We start from the raw sequence: 27,732 nt of genomic DNA, 5'->3' as shown, positions 1-27,732 counted from the left end.
TTTTTTGAGACAGAGTCTCACTCACTCTGTTGCCTAGGCTGGAGTGCAATGGCGCAATCTTGGCTCACTGCAACCTCTGCCTCTTGTGTTCAAGCAACTCTTTTGCCTCAACCTCCTGAGTACCTGGGATTACAGACTCATGTCACCACACCTGGCTAATTGTTATATTTTAAGTAGAGAAGGGATTTCACCATGTTGGCCAGGCTAGTCTTCAACTGCTGGCTTCAAGTGATCCACCTGACTTGGCCTCTGAAAGTTCTGGGATTACAGGCAAGAGCCACCATGCCCAGCCTCTTTACAACTTTTATATATGAAGTATTGTTTGAAGGCATTGGTTGTTGTATGCACAGCAACCAGCACTGTGCCTATGGCATAAAAGGCCCTTGCGCAAATATTCATTTAATCACTAGGAGCCCTGAGAGGGCTCCTGGTGTAGGCTTTGGAGCCAGATTGCATGGATTTAAATAATAGCTCTGTCCCTTGACCAATGATTTTGGCTAAGTTACTTGCCCTCCTAAACCATAAATTTTTCATCTGTCAAGTAGAGGTGAATGATTGTACATCCCTTATAATGTAATTGTAAATTAAACTAGAAAGTGCTTAGCTGCAAAGCCTAACACATAGGTGCCGGACAAATATTAGCTACCATTGATATACTTAACACCAGTATTCTTACTTGAAGAACTATGTAGAAAATAATTATTGAAATCCATGCAACAACATTTAGCATACTTATTAAATGCAAACTATGTGTGAAGCATTGTTCAAGATGCTGGAGTCTATATTTTAGGTAAGAAGCTAGACAATAAAGAAATAAACAATAAATGGGATATTTTTATATACTTATAAGTACTTATAAGTACTCTTGAAAATTAAATAGGGTAATATGAAAGAGAGCAACTAGGAAATGAAGGAAGGGAATAATGATTTTTCGTTATGATCTTAAGTAAGATCATAACTAAGATGTAATTGATAAAAAGGAGTCAGGCTTACAAAGATTTCAGGGAAGAGGATTACAGACAAGGGAACATAGAAAACAAAGGGTCTGATATAGGAACAAACATGTTCTATTCAGAACCAGAACAAAAAACAACTGAAACAGTAAATAAGTGGAAGAGTTATAAGGTCAAAAAGGGATAGTACATAATAACACACAGAAATCACTATAGGACAGAGTGAGTGAGGAGTTTGAAATGTATCCAGAGTGCAGTGGGAAATTAATCTAGTTGTTTAAAGCAGTAATCTAGGTTGGAGGTGATGGCCAGCAACACCCAGCAGTGGCAGAAGAAAACAGAGGAAGCCGAAGACTTAATTAAGATGGGAATATTCCCTAAATTGATTCTCAGACTCGGGGCAATCCCTATCAAAATGACAGCTGAGGAGCTGCCTTTTTTTTTTTTTTTTGGCAGAAATTGACAAAGAGGTCCAAAATTCATGTGGAGAAAGATAAAGGACCCAGAATAGACAAAACATCCTGAAAAAGAACAAAGATAGAGGGTACCTCCCAATTTTAAAACTTTTTTTTTTTTTTTTTTTTGGCAGGGTCTCACTCTGTCACCCAAGCTGGAGTGTAGTGATGTGCTCTCAGCTCACTGCAACCTCTGTTTCTCGGGTTCAAGTGAGTGTGTTTGCCTCAGCCTCCTGAGTAGCTGGGATTACAGGCACACGCCACCACATCTGGCTATTTTTTTTTCTCTTTTTTTGGTAGAGATGGAGTTTCAACATGTAGGCTAGGCTGGTCTTGAACCCCTGACCTCAAGTGATCTGCCTGCCTCAGCCTCCAAAAGTGCTAGGATTACAGACATGAGCCACCGTGCCAGCCCCAAATTTTAAAACTTGCTACAAAGATACAGTAATCAAATAATGTAGTACTGGCATAAATAAATAAATATTGCGTACAGATCAATGAAATGTAAGAGTCAAGAAATAAACACCTACACTTATGGCAAATCAGTTTTTCACAAAATCGCCAAGACAATTTGTAGGTTTTGCAAAAAATGGTACTGAAATAACTGAATTTCCAGATTTTAGAAAATGAAGCTGGACCCCTGCATCACATCACTTATAAAAATTAACACATATAAAAAATAATCATAGAGCATAGGTAAGAGCTAAAACTATAAAAGTCTTGGAAGAAAACCTAGGAGTAAGTCTTTGGATTAGGCAAACAGTTTCTTAATCATGACATCAAAATCATAAGTGAAAAAAAATCAGGTAAGTTGGCCTTCATCAAATAAAAAAAAAAAATTGCTTTAAAGGACACCATCAAGAAAATGAATGACAATTTACAGAATGGGTGAGAATATTTGCAGATTGTATATTTGATAAGGGACTTATATATAGACTATATAACAAACTCTTACACTTCAACAATAAAAAGACAAATGACTCAGTTTTTAAAATGGGTAAATGGGCCTAAATAGACATTTCTCCAAGGACAGGATACAGATGTCCAATAAGTGTGTGAAAAGGTGTTCAGTATCATTAGTCATTATAGAAGCACAAACTTAAAATAAATGTGACATCACTTCATGCTCATTGGATGTCTGTCACATTTTAAAACTGGAAAATGAGTATTGGTAAGTATATGGAGAAAATGGAGCCCTGAGCCACTGCTGGTGGGATTGTAACATGGTAGAGCCGTTTTGGAAAACGGTTTAGCATTTCCTCAAAATGTTAAACAGAAAGTTGCCGTAAGACCCAGTAACTCCACTCTTACGTATATAACAAAAGAAATTGAAAGCATATGTTCACACAGAAACTTTAATACAAATGTTTACAAAAGCGTGATTCATAATAACCAAAAGTTGGAGACAACCCAAATGTCCATCAATGGATGAATGGATAAATTGTATGGTTTATACGTACAATGGAATATTATTCATCTATATAAAGGAATGAAGTACTGATATAGAGTACGACATACATGAACTTAAAAATGTTGTGCTAAACGAAAAAAAGACACAAAAGACCACACATTGTTGATTCAATTTATATGAAATGTCCAGAATAGGAAAATCCACAGAAACGAAAAGTAGATTAGTATTTGCCAAGGACTGGGAAAGTGGAGTGCGGGGAATAATTGCTAATGGGTACAGATCTTCCTTCTAAGATGATGAAAATATTTTATAATGATTCATAGTGATAGTTCCACAATTCTGTGACTAAAAGCCACTGAATTGTAAACTTCATTTTTTATGTTTTATCTATTTTTAAATCCCCATTAGTAATGCAAATGAGTTACACACTTTAAAACAACTATTTTATGGTATGTGCTTATATCTCAATAAAACTATCATTTTAAAAAATAGAAAGGGAGCATATTAGAAAGATATTTTCCAGAAGATTCCTCTGGATTTGGTTGTTATTCATGATGACTTAATAGTGTTTGGATATAGGAGTTCAAAGTGTTTTATCCATCCATATGCTTGCAGCATCTAGAACCATATCGTGGAAAAGTAATGAACATTAAATGTTTGAAGAACTCGTACATGAATAGATATTGGAAAAATTGAAGGTCACATTTAGCTATGTAGATGATGACATCATTCATTAAGCCAGAAAAAAAAAGAAATGAGGGAAAGCAAATTTGGGGTGAACATGGAGGAATGTTTAATTTTTAGCATAATGGACATATAGATGAATGTGTCTGTTGTAAGCATTGAGAAAACTGTAATTTGTAGCAAAAAAGAACAGAGTTGAATAATATCAGACTCATCTTTGTAATCTGACCATTCAAAAATAAAAATAAATTTAAAATTAAAAAGATTATGTACATAGTACATATATATATATATATATATATATCCACAATTGTATTAATCATATTAAGATAGCAAAAGTGATTGAAGCTTAGTTTAAAGGAAAGTGGTGAGTTTAGCTTTTGATATGTTACTTTTGAAAGTGGTATGAGAATAGGAGTTCTGTGAGGACAGGAAATTTTTGTGTTTTGCTTATCATTGTAACCAACAGTATCCTCAGAAGTCACTAAACATATTTGTTGAATTAATAACACCATTTTCAAGTATGCAATATGTAGTTAATATGTGATTTTTAAAACAGTAGAGTTGAGTTGGAGTCTGGGCATACAGATTTTGCATTACCAACAAAAAAGATAGTAACAAAAATCTTAGAGAAGAATGGATCACTTTAAAAAATGGGAAGAGCTGGAATCCCACTCAATATTTAAGAAATGGTTAAATGAAGAGAAATTATAACCCAAATTTGGTTTTCAAAATTACTTTTTATGTCTTTTTTTTTTTAACAATTCTAAGACAGATATTAATTATATGACATGCAAAGGCAGAAATAAAAACGTGAACTAAAACTTGGAAATGTTTTAGGGTTCCTAAAATGACACTGCAGAAATGGAAATCAGATGTCCTGCTTTAACTGCTATAGGATAATTAAATCAATTTTCTAGTGAGATTATCTTGAGATGTGGATGAGCTCTCTGCCCTAGTCCAGTGGTAACTGAATCCAAGAAATTCATCTATATTCTTACTCATCTTTTACCACTAAAGATAATGTCTTTGATCTGGGTCTAATAAAACTAAGTAATCTGTATTCAGGGATAACTGTTATATTACTAGTCATCAATAATAGTCCATCAGAGAGGATTGTATGAGTGCCTGATCTGTTACTTAATTGATTTTATGATCTCAGTAATATGAAATACATATTAAATCTCATGACCTTGCCCTCAAAGGTGTTAGAAAATATTAAGCACCCATTCCATTGAGACATGATTTCCAACATAGAAAATGCCATACTTATGTAAGCTATTAGAGATGTTAACAACTGCTGCCCTCCCAGTTAATTTTTAGTGGTGATATTAATTCATATTTGGTAGTTATGACAGCATGAGATCAAGAACAAAGCAGAGCTTAATGAGAAGCCTATACTGTGTCTGGGCAAAGTCATTTTTGGGAATACGAAGGAGGTTCCCAAATGCTGAAAGGTCCACTTCAAATGCAAGTGCAGGTGGATGTTCAACTCTCAGCTCAGCAGAGAACACAAGGCTGCATAAACACGTGGGTTTGGACAGTTCAGAAACAGTGCACTAGCCTCTGAAAGTGACACATGGGTGTTCCATTTGCCAAGGGTCTGTGAATTTGATTCCAGTTTCAGTTGGCTCCAAAAGCCATGGCTTTGCTGTTTGATAAACTGCTCTGGGGCAGAGAAAAGCCCAAGTCTAGCAGTTCCTATGGGACCATAACTGCACCAACTTAAAAAAAAAAAAAACAGTGTAAACATCATTCACTGTATGTCTATTTTATGCCTGGCTGAAACACAAAGGCATCACCCTTTCCTCTCTGAGCCACAGCTGTAGTGTCGTCATCATTTTAAAGTAGATAATGTTGCTGTCCAGGCTTTCTTTACCTTATCTTTTTTATCTTTGGTCATATTTCTTCAAGCAGCCAAAGTTCCTCAACTTTCCCAAGATCTCTAGGAGATCTGAATTATGTCCCTGGTTCCCACATTAAATCTTACTGATAGTTCCCAGTTGGTAAAAGGATATTTTATTATACAATTCTAATTCCAAGAATGTATTCTAAGGGAACATTGAACGTTATGTGCAGAAATCCATATGCGAAATGCTTATTTGCTGTACCAAAAAATGTAAACAGCTTAAAATTAAATACATTTCTTCAAACAAACCCAAGTTATATGAAATACAGTGTGATTGTAGGGAAATGTTTAAAAAAATTGTAGTAGAATATTTTTTGGATTATGAATGTTCACAATATATAGTTAATAATTATAATAGAAAATGACCTATAACTTTTTATATGCCAGACACTATTATGTTTTATAGAGACTATCTCATTTAATCCTCCAACAACCCTGCAAGGTAGATGCTATTATATTTCCTATTCTCTAGGTGAAGAAGCTGAAGCATACAAGACTACGTGTGTTAGTGAAGATCACACAGCTGCTTTGGGACAGAGCCAGGATTTGAACACAGGCAGTCTGACTCTAATGTCTGTGCTCTTAGTGGTGAACATAACAAGTTAGAAAACAGTCATTGCAGTTTTATACTAAGTTTGCATATATCAACACACACACATATATATGCATTGATAAATATAGGTGAGATAGACCCTAAAATGTTCATAGTCTTTATCTCTGAGTAGTGAAATTAAAGATGATTTTTGTTTTTATTTTTGTGGTTTCTTGAAATTTTCAAAATGTTCTACAATTTATGTAATTTCTAGACCCAGAAAAAAGAGGAAAATTGCATTGTACAATTTTCTATTTGTGTTTAAATATTTGTGTTGTAAAAATATTAGAAAATATTAGTGTGATAAAGACTAATAGATTAATCATAGACATAAATATCTGCTAATCCATTAGTTATTTGCGTAGTAATCAGCTGGTGTATCTTTAACTTTACATTATCCTAGATAAAAATAACTGAAACTGAAGCCACTACTTACTGATGGCCTATTTGTGCTAGGCCCCTTGATGCTAACAAAGGTCCTGCAAAGCAGGTATTATCATCTCCAATTTACTAGTGAGTGCTTGAGGCTCAGACAGGTTATGTATCATGGACAAGTCCACACAGTGACTCAAAAAAAAAAAAAAAAGTTGATATGCAAATTCAAATCTGTCTAGCCACAAAAACCCTTACTCTAATGCTTCAGCACTTCTAGAATTGATTCTTTAGATTAATGATCCTGTAATTTTCTTAATCTCCCACTCCACTCCCAATTCTGCACAATATACATGGCTGTTGGGAGGGAGGTGAAATATATTTGAACAACACTGTTTTTAATATGCCCCTCTTAGAGAATCTCAGTGAATATTAATACAATAATACTAATATAGGGATAGAGAAGCTCTGCAGAGGAAAACTTATATTTATTATCATGAAACAGCATTGCTGTTCTAAACCAGGGCTTTCCAAACTTGAGAGTGCTTACAAATTACATGAGGATTTTGTTAAATATGAATTCTTATTCACTAGGTCTGGGGTGAGGTCTGAGATTGTATATTTTAAATAAACTCCCAGGTGATGCTGATGCTGCTGGTTCAGGGGCCACCCCCTGAGGAGCAAGGTACTGAAGGACACAGATGGGAAACTGCTGCACCATTTATTGCTGCCAGCCATGATTAAGGAATTGGCAGTTTCAGGGAGTCCACTGTCAACCTTCCTGGGTAATCTCAAGATAGGAGTAAATATTAGTACAATGCCTGTTATTTGGGTGATGGATACTCTAAAGTCCTGACTTGCCCACCACTCAATCTATGCATGTAACAAAATAGCACTTGCACTCCATAAATTCATAAAAATTGTTTAAAGATGGAATCAGTGACCTGCAGGGCTTGCTTTGAAGGATTGGGCTGAGAAGCTAATGGAGAGGTGGGAACAATTGAGATGGGGATTTCTGGACTGATCTGCATCAAAACTGAAAAACAGTTGAATTCCTAGGGACAGTGTATGTAACCCAAAAGTTATTTTTTTAGCCCTCAACAAAGGCTCAGTTTAATTCTCAGAGAGACTTTGAGGCTGCTTCTTTAGCCTGGCATGTCAAAGGACAATATTTTGGGGTATCTGTTTCTGAGCTCCAACACCTTCCTATTACATGAATATCACAGATAATGAAAAGTTATACCGTCAATTTGCATCATTGATGGTTTTTTCCCCCCATATTCACCTTTTCTTTCTTGGAATAGCAACAATTGTTTGGTGGAGAGAGCAAGTGCCTTGGACTGTGATTTACCTGAGTTTAACTGCTGGCTTTGCTGCTTACCGGATGAATGAACCTGGGCACTTTATCAAGTCTCTCTGAACCTAGCTAAGTCTCCCCTTCTGTTAAATGGGGATACTGTCCAACTCATTGATATTTGGTTGTGAGGATCAGATGAGCTTATAAACATAAGACCTAAGGCACATATGAACTACTTTATATTTACTACTTCCATTTCCTCTTCCATTTAATGTCCTAGCACAACCCACATCTGAAGAAACCTCAAATACTTCCTCTATTTGGCTTCTCCCGGGATCTTAGATTAAGTGTCGTTTCCTTCTAGAAGCCTTTTCTTTCTCTTCCTCCCCTCTTTCCAGTAAAGGTAGTTGTTTCCAACACATGCTTCCAGATCAGCCTTATAGTTTCTGCTTAATTCATCATCTTCCCCAATAGACCCCATGAAATCAGAAGATTTCCTGTCCTAGTCATTTTTGACTGTCCACTGCCTGACATCTGGGAGGTGGTCAGTAAATATTTCCGGATTTATTGAACATATACATTAAGCAATTAACTTAGCCCCATTCTGTGGCTCTCTGAATAACTCCTGTGGTTATAAAACCCCAGGTTGAATAATTTAAAGAACTGCCTCAAAAGATAACCTCTTTTTGGAGAGAGTAGTTTTCAGAGTATCATTGTTCATTCTTCTCTAACATTGTTTCTGCAGTACTGGTTTATGAGTGTATCCTTTGTGATCAGTAAAATGTAGTGCTATCCACATTAAGCCATGGACTCAAGATTTTAGTGCTCTTTTTGTCTAAAGATTTTAAAAGAAGAAAAAAGAGTTAGGGAGGTGCTGCATTTGACAGAAAGCACTTTCTCCTGTACTCCGGTGGGGCATTGTTAGAAACTTGTTGCCTAAAGCAATACACTGGCAGATTCTGACAAGGTGTTTGAAGACTGTTTTAAATCAGAGACAAACATCAGACAGTGAGGTGAGTATCTTTTTCTCAGGCACACTGGAGTCTTGATAAAAAGTCTTTAAAATTGAATGTATATCATAATAGCAGACATGCACAATCAGTATGAGCTCTCTCTTGAACAAAAGCCAGACTTGAAAACTTGACAGAAAAAGCTTGAAAAAAGAATCTTTGGTTGTCATATTTAAAGTCAGACAGTGTTAGTTTATGCTATTATAAAAAATAAAAGTGCTATTATCTTAGTAAGGGATATTTAAACTGGGCCTTTAATTTGTTTAATGCAATTAACAGTAGGTCACCTTGTAAAAATTGTAACTGAAAGTAATTCTGCATATAAATATTTTAGCTGGAGTGTATTTTTCCCACATGGATAGAATTCCTCTTATTAAGAGTCATTCTATTATGGGCATAGTGGAGGTTCTTGCCAGATATAACTTCTTTTCCATCTTTTCTCTCTCGTTCCAATTCATGGTTAGATCTTATATTTATAATTTTTAAATATATGTGATATGAATATAAACTTATAAAAATTCAGCCCATACAGATGTATATAAAAATCCTCTAAGAGGATTAAGGACCCACGTGCAGATACTGAAGTAATTTTCTCTGCTGTGCACAAATGGCACCCTTTATCTTCCAGAACACTTACTGTACTGTTAATTTAAAAACATAGACCATGCTAAGGGGGCAAACATATGTTTGTATGTATGCAGATGATTCTGGTATATGATGTAGATTATTACCTGGGAGAATGTCCTAAAATACAATTGAACATTAATTAAAACTATTGATCTTCTTAAATCAGAGCTAAGTTCTCAAAGGCAACCTATTGAAAATGAATAATTTTAACTATTTGGATAGGAATAGTATTTTCATTATGATTTAATTATCTCATTGTATCTGTCACCATTTTTCAATAGAGAAAGAGAATTCTAAGAAAATAAGTCATTAGTAGGAGGATAAGAAATTGGAAGAGGCCAACATATGCAGCAACTATTAAAAGTATGTGATATGTGATCTAGTGGGGTGCCCAGGACCTCGCCAGACTATTTGAAGTTCCATATTAGGAGCTATATAAGAGGGTAGAGGATATGCCCTATGGCTTTTGACACATGGATATCCATTTGTAAGTGGTCAGTAAGGGCCTATGGATTTATCATGGGAATGAGTTGGGCTCTGAAGATTCCAGCTATCATGGAGGAGATGGATGAGATGGATAAAGACTATCCTGGCCTACTTCAACCTAAGTTTTGCCATATGGCTGACCCCATCATAAGACGTAAAATCTCAGAGACAAACTACAGTATGTGTTGCTTAAGGACAGGATCCATTCTGAAAAAATGCATCATTAGGTGATTTCATTATTGTGTGAACATCAAGTGCACTTACACAAACCTAGATCATACAACCTACTATACACTTAGGCTATGTGGCATAACCTATTGCTCCTGGGCTACAAACCTGTATAGCATGTTACTGTACTGAAGACTATAAGCTATTGGAACACAACAGTATTTGTGTATCTAATATCAATAAAGATATAAAGAAACAGCAAAAATATGGTATTATAACCTTATGGGACCACCTTCTTATATGTGTGATCCATTATATCAATTAGCATGCTTTTGCATGGAAATAGCCAAAAAATGACTAAAATAGTCTAAACAACAAGGATATGTATGAATAATAAGAAGTGCAAAATTAGGTAGTTCCATTAAGAAGTCAAATCCTTTCTTTATGTATATGTTTAAGAGCAAAGAAATTTTCCCAGAGCCTCTTAGCGATAAGACAAGATTTACTCTCTTGTCTTATTGGCCATAATTGCATCACATATTCCACCTGAACTAATTACTAGTAGAAGGAATTAGATGACCATGATTGGATTTGGCTAGTCATTACTGGTGCTGGTGCCTATCCTCTCTGAAGATTAAGGTCCCTCAGAGGATGGTAAACAAAATCTAGATTCCATTAATAACAAAGATAAAGGAGTGGAAGTAAGTAATGGTTGTTAGGTAGTTACAAAGCAATGAATGCTATGCAAACTTAAATAAATAAATCATAGTCACCACTTGGACACGCAAAGGATACTTTCTGTTTTATTATTGTTTGAGAAATTGAAATCTGAGGGCTTATCATTTTTTTAAAAATGTCAATGTTTCACGCATTTATATGTCCTCCATGACATTTACACCTCCAAATGACTTTTAAAATCTGTGTATTAGAAAGAGTTTAAAGTTAAGCCCTATCCTCTTGGATTCTTAAAATTTCTGAACCCTGAGGGAACATAATCCTACAGATTTCTTGGCTTCAAGATTCAAAAGCAAAAGCACATATGATTATATTTAAGAGGCTGCATTTCACTAGGATTACAAAAATCAGTAGCATATTTAAGCTTCATGTTACAGAAAATAGAACATGTTCAGCCATTTGATCACATCTGGCATTCTTTCAAGCATATGCCTCTTAGAGTGCAGTAACCCAGAATTGCCTTTTGTCCTTCCCAGCTTTAGACCCTACGTTTGTAAAGTGTTATATACCAAAAAATTGGCTTCTAGTCAAAAGTTTGTGGTTGAATCCTCATTCTAGTGCTTAACTAGCTGTTAAACCTCTACAATGTACTTCGATTTTTGGAAACTCAACTGCCTCAATTTGCCTGAAATACCCTTGATTTTAAAAATATGTTAAAATAACACTTTTATCTATATAAGATGATCTTTCTGAATGCCAGGTCTCTAAGTCACCTTGCCCAATGTTTCTTTCATGCCTGAGAGACTCTTGCAATGAGCACAGTAGGGGTTATCCTCCTTATCATTTTTTTCTATTCCATTGTCTTCTTTTGTTCTTTTCTCTGCTTTTTGCTGTGTCTTGGCTTAAAAGATGTAGTAGATACGTAATTTGAAAATGATTTTCCAAGTCACCTGCAGATATGTTCTTAAGCTTCATTAAGTAACTCTCTAATTTGTTTTTTTCCTGAAAGCAGCAACAACAACAACAAAAACAAAAACATAAAATCAGCTTCCTTTCTTCTCCATCCTCAGCAGTAGTTACTTGCTCCAAGGATGTAGATGAGAAGCGGTTTCCAAAGCCATCACAGCCCACAGGAAAAAACTCTTTGTAATTCTCATCTGGAGGCTATAAATGCAAGCAAGCCTGCCACAGCTCTCTCCAGAGTTGCTGACAGTCTCATTTTGAATGTTCTGCCACCAGAGGGAACTGGAGTTGTAAGGTTTTACAATGCCTCGCAAGTGCTGTATATACCTAATAAAATACAGGTTGCTTAATGAGACTAATGCTGTTAAACTTGTAAATTTTCACATAAAATTTTCTGAGGGATTAATTGTATTAGATATCTCTAGAGCTGTTATTCGTCATTTTATTGGAAAGAGATCATTTCATTGATCCCTTTTCTTCACATAGATTTCTAAATTTCTATAAAATTCTATAAATTTCATCTGTGAAAAAAGATTTACAGTGGAAATAATTGGTAGGAATCATGAAAAAGTAAAAATCTCACAGGAATGATAAAAATTATATATATAGTATAATTTTCAATTAAAAGTGGGAAGCTGATTAATTTTTAAATGTTCTTTCAAGATTTAGACAATCCTCTAACTCTGTTTCATATTATAGACAGAAGTTATATAGTATGTAAAACTTGCCAAGAATATGACTAGCTGAAATGATACTGCCATGGATCTATTGAAGATAACTATATTTGGAACACATCAAGCATTCTGATTTAGTACAGCAAATCTACTTTTTCCATAACTCCATTTTACCCAGACGTCCTTTGAAAGATGTCTGCAGTAAAATGTCCACCTCTTAATATGCGGTGATGACTCAGCAATTATTCTTATGCTCTATTTTTTTGTATTGCAGACTTTTGCCCTCTCTTTTTTCCCCTAAACTTAGTGTTTTGTTTTTTGACTTTGTTTTTAATATGTAATATCAGCATCAAGTAGACTGTACAAAAAACTTGAAAATTGCTTTTCAGATATAAAAGCATCACAAAGTTGTATATCAAAGCCAGCTTTTTTCTCATTTTACAAATCTCTCTCAGTGTGTGTCTCAGAATGGTCTCAGGATTACTGGCAGCAGCAGCATCAGGAGCTACTGGTTAGTATTCAGATTTCTAGCTTCAACCCTAGATCTATTGATTCTGCATTATGAATATCCAGCCTTCACATGGTTCTCATGCACCCCAAAGTTTAAGAACGACTTTTCTGGAAAATGTATATAGTCCTGGATAGTTTAACTTCTTGAACTATTATCTACCCCTAACTCTTGGTTATCAGCATTTTCGTGGTCAGTACATGTTAACTTTTATCAGCTCATGCATTTCATATTTTCTGCTCATGTTTATGTGGATAACTCCCAAGTGTACATCTCTAGACAGACATGTCACCTATTTGAAACATTAGTTAGGTTATGTTCCCTTGGAAATTCATTCTACAGCCAAACCTTATATCATTCTATTTTTTTTTTTTTTTTTTTTTCCAGAGACAGAGTCTTGCTCTGTCACCCAGGCCGGAGTATGGTGGCATGATCATAGCTCACTGCAGCCTTGAACTCCTGAGATCAAGCTATCCTCTTACCTCAACCTACCAAGTAGCTAGGACTACAAGTTAATATCACCATGTCTGGCTATGCTTGTAAAATTTTTGTAGAGATATGATCTTGCTATGTTGCTTAGACTGGTCTCAACTGGTTTCAAGTGATCCTCCCCATCTGCCTTCGAAAATGCTGGGGTTGCAGGCATAGGCCATGGCTCCCAGATCCAAACCTTGTTTTATTCTTTATTGTGTCTTCTTGAATCATCTTTTGCCCTCAGTATTTGTGTTAAATAAATTTTTAAAAATGTATTACTACATCCATTTCCCAACAAGTAATCTTACTCCCTTATTCCCTGACTTCCAATCCATGCTATATGGAAAACCTTCCTAAAACTCCCCCTCAAAAAGTCCCTTTACAAGGACTTTTTGATGCCTCTTACATCCTAGATTCCATTGGACTTGGATAGGTATCTTTATATCTCCTATATACAATCTCAACCCTACGATCTGGTTGTCAATTTATTCTTCCAACCCGCATACTTCCTTTTTCCCACCGTTATCTTTGCTTTGCTCTCTCCTTGTCCTTTACAAGTGTCTGATCAAATCTCTACAAAGAATAGATAAATCCCCAGTGCTCTCAGAAGGTCTTCTCCAAGTCATCTCTGTTAGGTCATATTAAATGTTCACATGTGACTATGTATCTTCCTAATTCTGCTTTTAACACAGAGACCAAGGCTTATTATATTTTTGAACATCCTACATCATGTAGCTATGTACTAAATCTACAGAAATTGCATAGCATTGGTTGATTATTTTAGATGATGCTAAAAAAATAAAAAATAAACAAATAAAAAAGACCTCCTCCTAGTTTCCTTTATATTCCAGACTACAGATAGGAATATATGCATTCAGTGTCATCACTTTAATTATAATATTGGTTGTATTTATTTGATACTGTTGATATCTTTGGTAAAGCTTAAATCACTGCCTTCTAATATTTTCTCATTAAAAATTAGTCTTGTGACAAATTAAGCTGCAAACATTGTAAATTTTGTGTTATGATAAATGTCATGTAATTTGAACTGAAGAAGTTAAATCAAATGTGGTTTTTTGGCTTGAGAGGACTATTGATTTACTTAGTGAGAAAAACAGATGCCCTATTAGAGGACAATAATGTTCAAAATAATCCACTTCTTCTTTGAGATCAGGTCTTGCTCTGTTGCCCAGGCTGGAGTGCCATAGCTCAATAAGGGCTCACTGCAGCTTTGACCTCCCAGGCTCAAGTGATTCTCCCACCTGGGCCTTTCAAAGTGCTGGGATTATAAGCGTGAGCTACCACCCATCCATACGACTTTTGACAAATTGATTATATCCTGTTAGAGGAAGGGTGGCTTGGTTTGCAGTGACACATAGCAGTCCCCACATTTTTTCTGGGGCTCTGTCCAGGCTGCAAATGTATTTCTCTTGCTTAGTAATGACAATAGGGAGTATGATTGTCATTTTGGGTGATGGATAAAAATCAGGAAGGTATAGGGGCTCGGTTGCTTCAGAAAGGAGTGGGTTGGCAAAGGGAGAGAATGAACCAGACCAAAACATCTCTATATGAGGAAGATATTCAAGATGTAAAGTAACTGGGTTCCAGGAATATAGAAATAAGTGAGGGACATATTTTGTAAGGAGACAGGTGTGTAAAAACTCAGGAGAAGCCAAAGAGCCAGGCTTCAAAAAGAGCAGGGATAGTAGTAGCACACACCTTCCAGAGGAGTTGGCACTTTAGAAGGCCTTATTCCTTTAGAGTGAGCAGCAAGCAGCCTGAAGGAGTACTAAGGAATTCAGTTGGGGAAACTTTGCTAGTTCCCTGCCATTAACTTGACTCAGCTGTTCTCTGAGTGTCTGCTCAATTATTTGCTCATTATAGACTATCTCATCTCTTCCTACTCTGTTTATCTTTTTCCTGTTTCAGAGTATGTCTGGAAAGTAGGTTTTTGCTAGCTACCTTTATTTTATAGACGTGGAAAAAATGTTCAAAGAAATTAGATATTATTCCCCCAACGCCACCTAAGTAGTAGGTGGTAGGGCTGAGATTCAAACAAATTCCATCTGATTCCTAAAGCAGTGCTCTTTCCTTCATAGCCCACTGTCTATAAACTGAGGTGGTGTTCAAAATATTAAACATTAAGTACCACATTTAACCTTGTTTGTTGTTGAGGTTCATTACTAACTTACTGAGCTACACAAGATTAATAGTGTGGTCAGTACTATGAAAGAGAAACTGCACCAGCCCAGTTAAACAGTCAAAGAGGATTTTAGCCAAGACTTGAAAGGAGAGACAATATTACAATATTGTGATATTTGAACCAACTCTGATTAGTTGGTTGACATATCTGGCAGACTGAACCAACTCTGCCAAAACAAAAGGGGAGGGCATTTTTAAACAATGGGGTGAGTGTGTTAGGCTGTTCTTACATTTCTATAAAGAAATACCCGAAACTGGGTAATTTATAAAGAAAAAAGGCATAATTGGCTCACAGCTCTGCAGGCTCTACAGGAAGCATGGCACCAGAATCTGTTTGGTTTCTGAGGCAGCCTCAGGGAGCTTTAACTTATAGCAGAACGTGAAACAGGAGCAGGCCCGTCACATGGCAAGAACAGAAGCAAGAAGCGGGGGAGCAAAACGTGTGTGGCACACACACTTTTAAGCAACCAGATCTCACATGAACCCAGAGCAACACCTCACTCATAACCAAGTAGACAGTGCAAAGCCATTCATGAGGTATCTGCCCCTTTGATCCAGACACCTCCCATTAGGCCCACCTCCAACACTGGAGGTCACATTTCAGCATGAGATTTGGAGGGGACATCCAAATCATGTCAGTGAGCTAATGGAAAAGTTCTAGAGGATGTTAGGGGGAGGTTGGTCAATATGATTGGGCTGCCTGTTTTTGCTAATTGTCACTTATGTCAGGCTCCTAGCCTTTCACAGATACTGGGAGATAGGGACATTATCTTGTTTAATGATTACGTTTCAAAGAGATGACTCCAGGTTTTTCAGAAAGTAATTTCTGGATTGTAAAAGATTTACATCTCAAGGAGACAGAGAAAGCAGTTACAACTGTGAATTTTCTAAAGAAAATGCTCTAAGAAAAGGGACGTCAAGGGCCTACAGTGAGAAAGAAACCTGTCTGAAGTCTAGTCCAGCTGAGGGGCATGTTAATGCATTCTTGGTCAACACCCATTGTTAAATATTTTAAGTACCAGACTGTGAGCCACTTACGGGCAGTATTTTCAATCAAATTCTTCCTTGTTTCATTATAGCATATAGCTCCGTATATACATTTTAGATGATCAACATATATGTTGAATAAATGAATACAGGCATACCATTGTCATATTGCAGAGTTGTGTCCAGACCACCACAATAAAGTGAATAGCACATTGGAGTCACAGTTTTTTTGTTTCCCAGTGTATATAAAAGTTATGTTTACATTGTACCATAGTCTATTAAGTGTGCAATAGCATTATGTCTAAAAAAACACAATGTATGTATTTTAACCAAAATATTTTATTGTTAAAATATGCTAACAATCATATGAGCCTTCAGCAAGTCATATCAATGTGCTGATGAAGGGTCTTGCATCCCTATTGATGGCTGCTGACTCATCAGGTAGTACTTGCTGAAGGGTGGGATGGCTGTGGCAATTTCTTAAATAAGACGAGCAATGACATTTTGCTGCATCAATTGCCGCTTTCTTTCCTGACAGATTTCTCTGTAGCAAGTCATGCTGTTTCATAGCATTTTACCTACAGTTGAACTTCTTTTGAAACTGGAGTCAGTCCTCTCAAACCCTGCCACTGCTTTATCAACTAAGTTTATGTACTTTATTCATATTATTATTATTATTTGAGACAAGGTCTCACTCTATCACCCAGGCTGGAGTGCAGTGTGCAATCCCAGCTCACTGCAGCCTCCACCTCTTGGCTCAAGCAATCATCCTACCTCAGCTTCCCAAGTATCTGGGATGACAGGTATGTGCCACCCCACTGGACCAATTTTTGAATTTTTTTGTTGAGATGAGATTTCGCCATGTTGTCCAGGTTGATCTTGAACTTCTGGGCTCAAGTGATCTGCCTGCCTTGGCCTCCCAAAGTAGTGAGATTCCAGGCATGAGCCACTACATCTTATGTAATATTTAAATCATTTATTGTCATTTCAACAATATTCACAGTAACTTCACAGGGGTAGATTCCATTTCAAGAAACCGCTTTCTTTGCTCGTTCATAAGAAGTAAATCTTAATCTGTTCATCTGTTCAAGTTTTTTATGAAATGACAGCAAATTGTTCACACAGTGTATGCATCTTAATTTAAAATATTTATTGCTAAAAAATTCTAACAATCATCTGAGCCTTCAGTAAGTCATAATTAATTTGCTGATGGAGGGTCTTGTGTCAAAATTGATGGCTGCCAACTGATCAGGGTGGTGGTTGCTGAAGGGTGGAGTGACTTCAGGCTCCACTTCTAATTCTAGTTCTCTTGCTATTTCTACCACATAAGCGGTGACTTCCTATACTGAATTCTTGAACTCCTCAAAGTCATCCCTGAGGATTAGAATTAACTTCTCCCAAGCTCACGTTAATGCTGATATTTTGACCTCCTTCCACGAATCACAAATGTTCTTAATGGTGAATCCTTTCCAGAAAGTTTTCAATTTTACTTTGCCCAGATCCACCAGAAGAATCACAATCTATGACACAATAGCCTTACTTAATGTATTCCTCAAATAATAATACTTGAACATCGGAATTACTCCTTATTCCATTGACTGCAGAATGGGTGTTAGCAGGCATGAAAACAACATTAATCTCCTTATATATCTCCACCAGAGCTTTTGGGTGACCAGGTGCATTGTCAAGGAGCAGTAATATTTTGAAAGGAATCTTTTTTCTGAGCAGTAGGTCTCAAACAGTGGGCTTAAAACATTTAGAAAACCATGCTTCAAACAGGCATGCTGTCATCTAGGCCTTGTTTTCCACTAATAGAACACAAGCAGAGTAGATTTAACATCATTCTTCAGGGCCCTTTTTTAGACGTTTGGAATAGTAAATGAGCACTGGCTTCAACTTAAAGACACCAGCTGTATTAGCCCCTAGCAAGACAGTCAGACTGTCCTTTGAAGCTCTGAAGGCAGATATTGACTTCTTCCTAGCTGTGAAAGTCCTAGATGACATCTTCCAATAGGCTATTTTTGTCTACATTGAAAATCTGTTGTTTAATGTAGACACATTCATGAATGATCTTAGCAGGATCTTCTGGATAACTTGCTGCAGCTTCACATTAGCGCCTTGTACTTTTAAGTTATTGAAATGGCGTATTTCCTTAAACCTCATGAACCAAACTCTGTTAGCTTCTGACTTTTCTTCTTAAGTTTTCTCATCTTTCTCAGCCTTCAAAGAATTGAAGCAAGTTAGGGCCTTGATCTGGATTAGGCTTTGGCTTAGGAGAATGTTGTGGCTAGTTTGATCAATCCAGACAACTAATACTTTCTCCATAATATCAAAAAGGCTGTTTTGACTTCTTATCATTCGTATGTTCACTGGAGTAGCACTTTAAATTTGTTTCAAGAACTTTTCCTTGGAATTCATGATTTGGCTGTTTGCTACAAGAAGGCTAGCTTTTGATCTATCTCATCACTAGACATGCCATCTTTACTACCTTTCTTAATCATTTCTACTTTTTGATTTAAAGTGAGAGACTTGTGACTCTTCCTTTCATTTCAACACTTAGAGGGTATTGTAGGTTATTTGTTGTCCAAATTTCAGTGTCATCATGTCTCAGGGAATGGGGAGGCCTGAAGAGAAAGAGAGAGAGGAAGAAATGACTGGTTAGTGGAGCAATTAGAACACTTACAGCATTTATCAATTAGGTTCATTGTATCATATGGGCATGGTTCAAGGTGTGCCAAAATGATTATAATAGTAACATCAAAGATCACTGATCACAGATCACAATAACAGATATAATAATAATGAAAAGTTTGAAATATTGTGAGAATTACTCAAATGTGACACAGAGACACAAAGTTATCATGTTGGAAAAATGGCACTGGTAGACTTGCCGAACATCGTGTTGCCACAATCTTCAATTTGTAAAATACACAAATATCTGCAAAGTGCAATAAAGTGAAACATGGTAACACAAAATATGACTGTAAGTAAAGAATGCATTTTAATTTTAGCATAATTCTGTTGGATGCCCACAATCATTGAAAAAATATGTATATGTAATATATATGGATCCCTGTTTGTAATGATGCCATTTTGCATTTAGATGCCCTGTGAACCACGGCCACATTTCCTAATCTGATTCCTCACAAAAAACCACGTGCTTAAACTGCTTCCCTGTGGGGAAGAGGATGTTGTTCCATGATCTAATAAATCGTGATCTGATAAATTTGAAAAATTCCAGGATAGCCCTCTCTAGTCTCTAACCAACAGCATTCGCATCACCCAGGAAACTTTAGAAAATTCCTGTGCTAAATCCAATCGGAATTAGGAACTCTGAAGGTAGTACAGATTCAAAGGTAATCTGTGTTTTACCAAGCCTTCCAGGTAGGGTTGCCAGATAAAATAGTGGATGCTCAGTTAAATTTGAATGTCAGATAAACAATAAATGTTTTTCAGTATAACTGTGTTTGAAATATTTCATGGGACATACTTATATTTAAAAAGTGATTCATTGCTTGACTGACACTCAAATCTGTGTGAGTGCCCTGTGTTTTTGTTGGCTAACTCTGGTAACCTACCTCCAGGTGGTGAGTCTCATGTGCATCAAGGTTGAGAACCATGGCACCCCAGGATTATGACTTCTGTTGAACTACATTTACTCCTATGTTCAATTGGTCGAACCAGGGAATTTTGTTGTTGTTGTTGAGTTTTGTTTTAATAAGCAGTTTTTTATTAGTACCAAAATTATCTCAAGAGCGGATAGTAATAAACAAACATCAGAACACATTTCCTAAGAGGAACAGGTTTCAAAATGCCTAATGGAGCTTTGCATAAGGGGGACAGTGAAGGCATGTCTGATTGTGGAACACTGGGGACAATAGAAATTTTGGGGCAAGGAGATAAATTGAGTCATACTGTAACAAAAGTTTTGTTCCTTTTTTCCCCAAAAAGCAGAAACAATAACAACAACAAACAAACACCCCACTATCTATAGTGTATTTATTCTGAAGAAAAAAACAGCAACAAAATTCTGGAAACAATTCTGACAACAAAATGGCCAGGTTCAGGTTGATCAATGAAAACCTACTTAAATTTCACTCTACTTTGCAACCATTCAATTTTTAAGCCTTCTTGAAATAAGTTGCAGAAAACCCCCAAGAGCAAGAGAAACTTTATGTACTTCTATCCTACTTATTTCCTCTTGAATCTTCTTATAAAGAACAAACATGTCTCTGGGCTGAGAAAATTGTTTCCCAGAATATGAGGAGCCTCATACTAAGATAATAAGGATAACTCCACGATCTGAATTAGAGATTCAGTACTAATTTTCTGTGGCTAATTGACTAAATGAAAGAGGTATTGCAGGGTTCAAAACCTTTTTATTTATTTATTTTTTTTTGGCATACTATCTTAAGGGTAATTTAAGAACCGAACAACAGAACAAAACAAAAGGCATCCCTACATAAGACTCTGTTATCTTGGTATGACTAATTTTTCCTACTGAATTAGAAATATGTTGAACTAAATTCAGCTGAAAGAATATTTGCTGAATTGGCTTGCCTGAGCCAAGTTTCATGGTAAAAGCTGTTCCCTAGTATTTAACCACAAAAACCTCCAGAAATTTGGAAAAAGAACTTTAATAGAGAGACCAACGATACTGTAGGAAGAGAGCTAGGCCAGAGTTAGTGCTACTTAGTATCTTTCTTGTTGTTTGGCGAAGGAAAATTATATGGATAGATATCTTCTGGTATATATTATCATTACTCTTTAATTCAAGTGGTGGCATTTTGGCAGAAAATGTAAAGTGGAGGAGCAGGAAATTGTGAATTAACTCTTAATTAACTAGATGATTTGTCTGGACTAAAACTCTATATTTGGTTCAAGTCATAGTGTACTATGGTATTAGATTAACACGTATCTTTATTTAAACGTACAGAAAGCCTAAAAAATATTCATAACTATAAAGTATATTTTAATTTAACATTGAAATTATTTCTCAGAAATAACCTTAGATTGATACTGTTGTTAAAGAGGGCTCAGTGCATTGCATTGTTTCTGCTTTGAAAACAATATTATCCTTAGTAATATCATAGTTGCTGATATTAAATGGATACAAGTTCAGTGAACTAATTAAAGATTAAAGCAGAAAATCTTTACTGTGGCATTAAATCAATCCATAGTTTCAGAATTCATTATGCTAAACGTTCTAGTAATTAAAGAGCACTTAAATGAAACACATGCAGATAAATTAAAACTGAATTTCGCAAGCTGAAGCTTGTAATGGCATCCTAATAGAGATATACATAAAATATATTCCACTAAAGATTGTGCCATTTAGTTGCTATATAGTTTAACACAGAAATTGCTGGTGCCACCTATTGGTCAAAGAGTAGAATTCCAACAGCTGCTTAATAAAAGTACTAATCAGAGATTTCATTACAAAATAATGGGTTTCATAAAGTGAATGTATCGGTGTTATTTCTTGGCGTTGAAATTATACTTAAATTTTAATACATACATTTTAAGTGATATATTAGATGACTATGAAAGTATTTGCTAACTTTAAAAACCAGGAATAAGAATTCATAAAAATGATTTTTGTGCATATAATTTTAAACCATAACTCAGTGTTTTTGTTTAAATTACTATGCAGTAAACCTAGACATTTTAAACCAGTGTGGTTCTCATTAAAATGTCCAAAAAAAACATTCCAGTGCCATGACCCCACCTCAAACTAATTAAATCAGAATTCTTTGAGGATTGTGGTGGGGAGAGTTTGTGAGGGGGCAGCCATCAGTGTTTTGTTTTTTGGTGGGGGGAAGTACTTGAGATAATTTTCACAAAGAGTCAAGGTTGTTAATCACTTTTTTTGAAACAAACAACTAAATATAAAAATCTGGTTTCTCATCAATAAAAACAATGGAGGAGTGTGGTGGCAACCTTTAAAATCTCCTTTACCTCTATTATCCAACAGTCTTCACACACACAAAACAAATCACTCACACCATAGTAAGCATCCTGCAGAAATATTTTTTCCTTATAATCCCTAGCATAGGAAAATAAATCACTCACATTTAAAACATTCTCTAAGTCAAGAAAAAAAATATAAAATTATTTTTATAAAGTTATGTAAACAAACCTGGTTTCTTGAAAGCTAACTGTGTTGTTGAAAAACTTTATAAAGGCTTTATAAAGCCAGAACACAAGCAAGCTAACTCCAATTATTTAGTATGTGTCAGAGGTGCCAGATTTACAGCCTCAGAGGCTTAAGTCCATTACCCACCAAACGATGTACTAATGGAGTTCTATGGTGCCTCATTCACCAAGTGCTAGACATAAAATGCTGATATAAAACATGGTCTCTAGACTCCAGAAGCTGACAATCCATGAGGGGAGATGAACTTGACATATATGTGATGGCACAGAATGCTATATGATTGTGTTTTCAGTGTGTAGAATCATCAATATGTGCTGTCCGGAGTTCAGAGAAGATGGAAATCCATGAAGGCTAGCTTAATCAAGGAAACCCTAGGAAGAAAATTAAAACCTATTATCACAGAGCTGTTAGGTGAGACTGTATAACATTTTAAGGGAGAAAGTCCAGAGACTGGAATCAAAGAGAGCCATAAGCTGGGTGTTGGGATCTGTGAAGACACAGAGGAAGCAGTAAAGGAAATAGGGGAGCTATTAGAAAAGGTTGAAGAAAAAAATACCAAGATAGTGTAATATTATTGAAACAAACCAAGAAAGAGCTGTTTCAAAACAGTGGTAAATTGGTAATGTAAAATGTAGCTGAAATAAAAGGGAAAGTGGTATGAAGAACCAAGAGAATGACAGAAAGAAAAACCACAGGGTAGAATATTGTAGAATAATACAGGATAATGCTATAAGGGGTTATGATGCTATTTATTCTTATCCTAGTTAAAAAAAATAACTAAGACTCAGAGATATATGATTCTCCCCAGACCACACATTTAGCTAATTAATGGCAGAGATCCTGGCATGTGTCACTGATGAGTATCAAATAAAGATGTATACATATGTCACCTGTATGATACTTGAAGTCATTCTTCTGAAAATTTCCTCTACAAGGATCTGTCTCATTCATCTTTGTATCCCTTATCATGCCTAAAAAGGAAGTGGGTAGTCAGTAAGTACTGAAATGTTAAATGATTGAGAAAAGTTATACTCCTAATTGATGATCACAGATTGCTTCAATCTTAGCCAATAGTACCAGTCTCTGAAATGACTTCTCTTAGTTAGGAAACTGATCATCTAAACAAGGTGAATATGGAATCACCCAACAGTTCTGTCCTGCCCACTACACAGACAAAACCAATTCACTGAGACTGTGGCATTGCAGTAAAGGAGTTTGACTCAAGGCTGGCCATGCCACAGAAAAGACAGAGTTATTACTCAAATCAATCTTCCCAAAGACTCAGAGGTTAGGGTTTTTATGGACAAGTTGGTGGGCAGGGGGCTGGAGAATGGGTGCTGCTGACTGGTTGAAGATGAAATCATGAAGGTGTGGAAAATGGTTTTCGTATGCTGAGTCCGTCTCTGGGTGGGGCCGCAGAACAGGTTCAGTCACGTATCACGGGCCCAGGTGGGGTCCATTGATTGCTAGAAAGTCTGAAAAAAAATCTCTAAAAAAAGTCTTAAGTTTTACAGTAGTGATGTTTTTTATAGAAGCAACTGGGGAACTCAACAAAACTTGTGGCTTCTGGCCACATGACTCCTGAGCAGTCAGGGATTATAGAAACTATAGAAATTTATCAAAGTTCAGGCCCCTCCTATAATCTTATTCTTGTGGCCTTTCATTAGTCTTACAAAGGCTGTTTTCAGCAAGGAGGGGGTTATTTTTTAAGGAAGGGCTATTATCATCCTTGCTTTTAAGTTAAACTATAAGCTAAATTTCTGCTAAGGTTAGCTTGGCCTATACCCAGGAATAACCAAAAACAGCTTGGAAAGCAGAAGCAAGATGGGGTCAACTATGTCACATTTGTCTTACTGTTATAATTTTGCAAAGGCAGTTTTATAAACATTGTAATCAATATACATAGCACCAAAGGCATTTTATGTATGGGTGTTAAATATTATCAGTTTTGTACTCCACTCACATTGATTTTTATTTTGAAAAGGTGATAAACCTGAAGTATATTTTTCATTTTATTATTTAGTTTTATTTTTTTCCGAACTTTGAGTAGTTAGTGAGTAAACAAAGAGCCTTGCAGCTGAGAAATTCTTAGCCTGGCAGAAGAGACAGGCATTTCAGTCTTCTACTCTGAAATTCTGAGCAACCCATATTTCATCAAAATGATAGAAATAAGCAGCTATATGAGAATCCAATTTTGTTATCCACTTATAATAACTCTTACTTATTGCTCTTTTATTTTAAAAAGTTAGTTCCACTAGGGATTGAGTTGCTCCATTAAATGCCTTTAAAATGTGGTTTGCCAAGTGATCGTTTCTATCTTGGTAGGACTTCAATTAAGCTATTCTCAAAAAACAGAGAGAACTGCTAACAATGCCTCACTTCAGTATATTTACCTTCTGCTTTCTTGTATTGTAAATTCATGTCCCAGTTGGGGATTTGACTTCCAATAAAATCTTATTGAAATTTACTTTTCCTCCCCTCTTTCATCAACTCCACTATTTCCCGTGATTACGGGAATGATGTGGGGAAGAGCTTTTTGAAAACAATGTGAAACGTGTTTAAGTGCTTTTTAAACAAGGCATTATTTGATGTGTGGTTAAAACTCTCTGGGAGCTAATAACAACCTTCTGCTGTCACCATCTAACCTGTGCCCCATGTCACAGTATTGAGGCAGAGGCCAGCACAGCGATCCCCTGTGAAATCAGCTGGTAAGTTATTTCTTTCTGTTGCTGTTGACAGTTTAAATCTTCTGTCAGATCTAAACTCAGGCACTTGCCATACAGAAATTCAGAGACCCAGAAAGCCTACAAATACTGAGCTGATCCACCAAGATTAAAGGGAAATATAGAGATAATCCAAAAGAAGCTAAAATATCTCTAGTATACTTCAGTCTGCGGTCTCTATTTAAAACTTTAAAAATCTCAAATTAAAAAGCATTTAATGTCACGTTCTCCGTGATGCTGGGACAATTGTTACGAGTAATATGGTTTTGAAGGCTAGCTTACTTTGAACCATGTTAAAGGTTAGCGTTTCCAAAGCTAGGAAAGCTACATATTTATAAATAGCAGCTAAGAAAAAGCATGATGATTGTTAATACATCGTCAATGCCTTTGGCCCTTTACAATAAAAATATATTAAACTCTTTAAGTTCTATTTATTAGATTATATTTGTGATGATGGTCACTGTATAAATCTGAGTTGCTAGTATTATTTTGCTTTATTTTCATACAAGGCATTTCCAGTGTTGAGACCCAGATAACAGTACCCCAAAGTATGGCATTCTGGCATGCTGAGTGTTTTGAACTAAAGAAAGTTAAAAGGCCTTACAAGCGACTGCAGGATGGAGAACTTTAACCTTCTGCTTCTACCTCCAAGCACAGGATAGAACTCTGTTCTACTGAAGTTCTCTTATCTGAAGCTTCTCCAGAAGGAGCACGATGGCCTTCAATCTCCTCCCTGAAATATCATTGACCAGGGGAGATTAAACTCATTCTGTAGGAAGGAAAACTGAAGAATGTCATCACACCTAGACTTTTTCAGAAGCTATTGTCTGCCCTCCAGTCCCATTCAATTTCCAAAGAGAATCATTTACAAATTATTTTCTGCATATTAAATTATCCTAAAAATCACTTACTACTCCTCAACATTGCCTTTATTTCCCCATCTCCATTTCTCCTATGAAGAGGGTGTTATTTAAGCTTCAGCTATACGGCCCCTCTTTGAGTCTCATATTTTGTATGAGTCCCATGCTTACACACATTAATAACTTTCTGTGTCTTTTCTCCTTCTAGCTATCTATTGTCAGTTTATTTCGACAGACTCTAGCTTTCAGGAGGGAAGGGAAAATTCTCTTTGCCCCTACACCTGATATAGCCAATTTTGATTTCTGTATAGATGAAAGAGTATGGCAGCAACTCAAGTAACTAAACTGCCTTGTCAACTATTGGCAACATAGACAAGCACTATTATAAACTTTCATGGCTAACCAGATAAGGCAACCCTGAGCCAGCACACTGGCACTGTTCTATCTCGCTTTCTAGTCAGCCCACTTAGGTTTTGCTGTTGGTTACAGTGTTAAGTTCTGTGCAAAGGAACCCATCAGTGGGCAAGAGGCTGGGTCAGAGAGGCCCCTTTTCCTAAGACACATATATTGAGAGAGCCAGTCTCTAAGTTGCCTGAAGGCTTTGTGACCAAATCAAACTGGGGTCCCCTTACCCAGTGCAGTAAAGTCAGACACTGATGCAGAGATTAGGAGCAGGTGAAAAGGGCATTTATGCATGGTGCCAAGCAGGGAGAATGGGGGTAGCTAACACTTAAGGCCTGAGCTCCCCAGTGGCTTACAAGCAAGGGTTCTTAAAGGCAGGGGTACATTTCAGGAAAGGGGAAGTTGCAAGCAAAATCATAAACTGATACCTGGAGGTGTTAGGTTGGTCTGGTCCATACCTATGACTCTCTCCAGGGTCCTCAGGAAGAAATTCGGAACAAAGAAAGATGATCAGAGTTCAGTCCTCAGTTCTCCCTTATCTGAAGTCTGTATCATTCCCACTTATCTGAAGTCTATGTGATAGACCTCATTTTCCATCTGGTAGGAGTTTCTGAAAAATAACTCAAGAACATATGTTCCTTTAGGGAACCAAAGCATTGTATGACTCTGACTTGCTTGGTGGGGGGGCATCTGTCAGGTCCCTAAGAGGGGTCCCTACTTTGTCTCAACTTTCCATATACTCTAGTAGCCCTGACCATAGTCACCTTGACCAAGTGTTTAAAAAGTTTCCCCAGTATGGGGTAGTTTAATTGTACAAAGAGTTCTTAAAGAATATTAAGAAAAATGTTTCCGTGTCATGTAGATGGCTTCTCTAATGATGGACGGCAATGGGTTAAGCCAGAGAAAAGACTTTTCTTCCCAGTCCTTTTACATTATATCACCTGGGCAGCTGCTTATTTTAGCTTTTCAAACCAGATCTTCCCCGACTCCCCTTAGTGGGGAAATTAGCTGTGGAGAACAGAGAAGTGCTCTCATTTAACTGCTCAGTAATCAGATAATCTTCTGTGGGGAATCAGAGTTGGTTATAAAGTAATTTGGGAACAAATGACACTGTGATGGTTTGGAAAAATCAGGGTATCTTTA

At 36.4% G+C, this 27,732-nt stretch overlaps 1 pseudogene; it reads left to right on the top strand.

The window, feature by feature from the left end:
- The window catches only part of LOC105543921, a 33,283-nt pseudogene extending 21,494 nt beyond the window's left edge, over window positions 1-11,789 (top strand).
- The last annotated feature ends 15,943 nt before the right edge of the window (window positions 11,790-27,732 follow it).

Source organism: Mandrillus leucophaeus, unplaced genomic scaffold (genome assembly GCF_000951045.1).
Source record: "Mandrillus leucophaeus isolate KB7577 unplaced genomic scaffold, Mleu.le_1.0 Scaffold293, whole genome shotgun sequence".
NCBI classification, from domain to species: Eukaryota; Metazoa; Chordata; class Mammalia; order Primates; family Cercopithecidae; genus Mandrillus; species Mandrillus leucophaeus.
This window is presented reverse-complemented; position numbering and strand designations above follow the sequence as displayed.